The 4,511-nt window shown below is 44.4% G+C and overlaps 2 pseudogenes; one reads left to right on the top strand and one right to left on the bottom strand.

The window, feature by feature from the left end:
* Positions 1-703: 703 nt before the first annotated feature.
* Positions 704-1,870, bottom strand: LOC147422941 (mitochondrial adenine nucleotide transporter ADNT1 pseudogene; annotated as a pseudogene).
* A 35-nt stretch (positions 1,871-1,905) lies between these two features.
* LOC147422940 (monothiol glutaredoxin-S17-like) lies at positions 1,906-4,193 on the top strand (annotated as a pseudogene).
* The last annotated feature ends 318 nt before the right edge of the window (positions 4,194-4,511 follow it).

The following is a 4,511-nucleotide window of genomic DNA, read 5'->3' as shown; positions in this document are numbered from 1 at the left end:
TATTAGGTAGATACTTCGCAGATTCTTCCAGCCAGAATAATCGAAGCGGTACTACCTCGTGACACAAAGCAAAACTACACAAGAATCGATCTCTACCTGCCCCTACTAGAACCAAGAAGCATGGGCTAAACGTCCCACCATCCGCAGCTTGTTGCCTGAGGCATAATGCCCCCAACAAAGACCAGCCTTCTCCTTCCGTGAGTGCGGCATGATCGTGAGAGCAGCTAGTTTCACCACAGCCTTTGTACTCTTCAGTCGTCTGCTCGTGGAGGCATGAACCCAGTTCGCCTTGCAGACCATAAGAGCACCTGTGGCTTTGTCCTTGTAGAGCACAACCACACTTTGAGATCTGTCCGCCAAGGGCTGCAAAATCTCCTCTATGCATGTCTTTGCTACCACCGCTTTACTTGTTATCCTGGCAGCTACTGGCTCCTGCAATTGGCAGCCCTAACAGCTTCAGTGAATGGCAGCTTCAGAGAATGGAAGCTCCTGCAATTGGCGGTATCTTTCTTGATTCTCAGTAATAAAAGAGTAAAAGTGATTAGGCCCCCCTACTAGCGCACACCCAGACTTATCATTTAGATTTTCCTTATTTAAAAAATTAGAGACTCTTACAAATTAGTACTATGGCCGATGTGCTTTCAAATCATTTGTCCATGTACAATCTCTTCTATCCTATTGCTATTGCTGATTGCAGATTCACTTAATCTGATATTTGGAATTCGACTCCAAGAAGATCCTTCATCCCCTCGTATGTCACAAACACCAAACCAATAGAAGGAACAACCTTGACAGAATTGGGAATCAAGCCTTTGTACAAGGCTCCAAATCCTACATTGCAAACAGTCTAAGCATCAATAATCCCAGTGTACTGAACCGGTGCCTTCATCAGATCATCCGCAGTAATGACAAAGAAGGCACCCTTTCAATATCCCACCATCTGCATCCTCCTTAGTACCACATCAAGTGGATATGCCATGGTGTGGCCCACTGTACCTGCTGCTGCTCCACATCCAAGATTTGTAAGGACGCTCAAATCAGCATTCTCTTCTGGCTTGCTTTCTATGTTCCTCTTCACCAGATAGTCTTTGAGTGATTCATATACCTCAAAATTCAAACCCATGTATGGGATCATACAAATAATAGATGGCAACCAACCTTTGTAGATCGCTAATGGTCCTTCCTCTTTCATTATCATTGACACTTCATGGAACATTCCTCGACAATGCATTGGTGAATCCTCTGTCTGCACTGCAAGCCTACCCCGAACCAATTCCATAGGATACCTGGCAGACATTGTGGCACATGCACCAACTCCAAGTCTTAGTAATGGTGTAAGCTCAGCATCCTCTTGCCCAATCTCCCTCCTGTACAACCACAAGATTGCACTTGAAGCCTGTTCATAAATGTAAAACTTCACATCATAGTTAGGAATTATTCGAGCATAGTTTGTTCCATTCCCTTTGAAAAATCCACATAAGCCTTCGGTTGACCAAATCTACTTCAAGCCTTGCACCGTGCCATTATATTTAGTCTTCAATGGATTATGAGCTTGAAGAAGAATCTTCCATCGTTCAAGTGGAGCCATAGCACTACGTGAAACTCTACCAACAACACCTCCAGCAATGAGAGACTTGCAAACGGCCAGTGCTTTATCTCCTGGAGCCTTGTCTTCAACAGTTGCAAGTTTTGCTTCTTTAGTAAGAGTTGCAAGTGTGGAGGCAGCCGATTCTTCCCCAGAAGCATAAAGAGGAGATCTTTGGCAAAAGGCTACGTTCCCATGAGAGGAAAACTCCTCTTTTGCACTGCTATGATGCCGTGCAAGCTCCTTCTGTATCCTAGAAGTTGTGGCCTCTGTCTGAGAAACCATGGAGAACTAGAGCAAAGCAACAATCCAGAAAGCTAATGGAGGCAAGTCGAGTCAGGAAAGGGAAGGAGAGGAAGAGCCACTTGGATGGGGCGAGCCAGCTGACAAAAAGGACAAAGACGCCTTCAGCTGGAAGCTGCTACCACACCTGCCTGGGCAATGGTTAAGTATCAGGATGCTTGCCCCCGTGTAGGTGGAGGTAATCGGCACAGCCGGTCACACAGTTTATGGGGTGGCTAGCGCATCAAGCTAAGCTAGATACAACTGCTCGCAGTGGTAGAGGCACTGCCTCTCACAGGCCAAGTCCTGAGCTTGTTATCGGGTTCTGACCTCGCCAGTGTTAGAAAAAAACCGGGGTCCAATGTTTTTTAACCAGCTGAAATCCGAAAATCTCGATTAGATTTTGAGCTTGCCTTGAAGAAAAACGAGAAGTTTTCACAAGTTTTAGTGTAATTACTGGCAAAAGCTTTAAATTTTGACCTAAAAACCGGAAAAATTTCAAGCTTGCCCTTATTTTCTTCGGTTAGGAAAAATGTATTTTTCCAGCCCTGGACCCGACCCATTGAAGTTGACTGGGAACTAGGAGAGGTTGCTTGCCACGATGGCAAGCGTCGCGATATCTATCCAACGCCCATTGCTGCATCGATCTTCTAGTCCCACGGACTTCTCCTCTCTCTCTCTCTCTCTCTCTCTCACACACACACACACAGTCGAAAAGTAACTCTCCGAAAGAGCGCGCGCCGGCGCGCGCTCTTTGAGAAGTTTCTTTCGAGCTGACATTTGTTGATGTTAATTTTCCTAAGGTTTACTCACTTAGGCCGATCGCTGCGTCACTCAAATACCAGAGGTTGCTGCTATCGTCGCCACTCACGTGCTAGCTGTGTCATGCAGCTGCCGCTGTTTCTGTGCTGCGAGGCTCCTCTCTCTCTCTCTCTCTCTCTCACTTTCTCTCACACACACAAGCTGCCGCTATTCTGTGCTGCGAGGCTCCTCTCTCTCTCTCTCTCTCTCACACACACACACACACAGCCCAATCACTCAATTATATGGGTGCTCGCAGAGGAGGCGGCAAACTCCAACCCCAAGGACTACGATGTACATATTCACAGACACAAACTAATCAATTAGCAGTGATGGAAGGGATTCTATTCATTTATACAGAGTATTCAGAGTTGTTTATGAGAAAAATTGGCAAATTTGTGTGATCTAGACATGGGGTTCTTGTCAATGCTTGGCTATCTTTTTGTTTGCATAGTTGCATATTAACGTTCTTTTGTTAATGATATTGTCAGAATGGCGTCTTGGTAAATAAATTGGAGGGCACCAATCCAGTTGAATTGGCTTAAAAGGTATCTGAGCTTACAGGCCCTGGAGATGGTCAGGAGAAGACATCAGAAATAGAGGACATTACAGATGCAAGTAAGATGAATGGTTCTGTTGTGTCTGCAAATGACTCAGAGGCAGGCAAGAGTGAGATTTTGCAGGAAAAGCTGAAGAGTCTTGTTGCCTCCAAGCCAGTGATGCTGTTTGAAGGGCTCACCCAATGAGCCAAAGTGTGGCCGATTCAGTCGCAAGGCTGTAGAGATTTTGAAAGATCTTGGCGTCGAAATTGGAAGCTTTGATTTTCTAGCGAATAAGGCGGCCAGGCAAGGTCTCAAATCTTTCTCTAACTGGACAACATACCCTCAGCTGTATATTGCTGGTGAATTCATCGGTGGCTGTGATATTGTCACTGAGATGTATAAGAGCGGGGAACTGAAGGAATTAATGATGGAAAAAGGAGTGGTCCATAAAGAAAGTCTTGAAAGTACGTAGATTGAAGAGTTTGATAAATTCATCGCCCACTACGCTTTTCATTAAAGGTTCTCCTGATGCGCCCTGTTGTGGATTCAACTCTAAGGTGGTGAGTAGTGTTCGGGAAAAATCATTCTTCTAAACATATAAACTTCCTTCCCATGAATTTTCCAAGAGGAAATTTTAGAAAATTAGGTTCATTTTTTGGGTTTTTACACTAGTTTTTTCTATGTTGGGACGGAATTTCTCCTTTTCTCCATGCCCTCAACTGGCATATTTGAAATTGAAAATAGCACGATATTAAGCTGAGACACATTTTCCCCGAACACTGGTGGTGAGCATACTACAAGTGGAGGGTATATCTTTTGGTACCTTTGATATTATTAGTGACAATGAAGTTCGAGAAGGTCTGAAGAAGTATGCCAACTGGCCAACTTATCCATATCTTTATCACAATGGTGAACTAATAGGAGGGTGCGACATCATTCTGGAGCTAAAAGCAAGCGGTGAGCTGACGGCAGAGCTCTCATAATTGGTAAAACCTTTATGAGTTTTGTGCAAAATTTACACATTAAAGTACCTGAATCATTAAAGTACCCAAATTCTTGCAGTTCTCTGGACCTTGTAACTGTGGCTTTTTATCATATGTTTATAGTGCAATATTTGAGAACTGTGGTCTCTCAAGCGTTTGAGTTGTCCGATCTTGCCTTCATTTAGGCAGCTTGATACTCTCGCTGGTTGTGGATTTTTGTCTTATTGTTGAACTTTTTAGCCCATTTCAATTCATGCAGGAAATTGGCACGCCCCAACAAACACACACACACACACACACACACACACACACACACAC

The sequence above is a fragment of the Adiantum capillus-veneris genome, chromosome 26, assembly GCF_014529385.1.
Source record: "Adiantum capillus-veneris isolate H3 chromosome 26, ASM1452938v2, whole genome shotgun sequence".
Taxonomy (NCBI): Eukaryota; Viridiplantae; Streptophyta; class Polypodiopsida; order Polypodiales; family Pteridaceae; genus Adiantum; species Adiantum capillus-veneris.
This window is presented reverse-complemented; position numbering and strand designations above follow the sequence as displayed.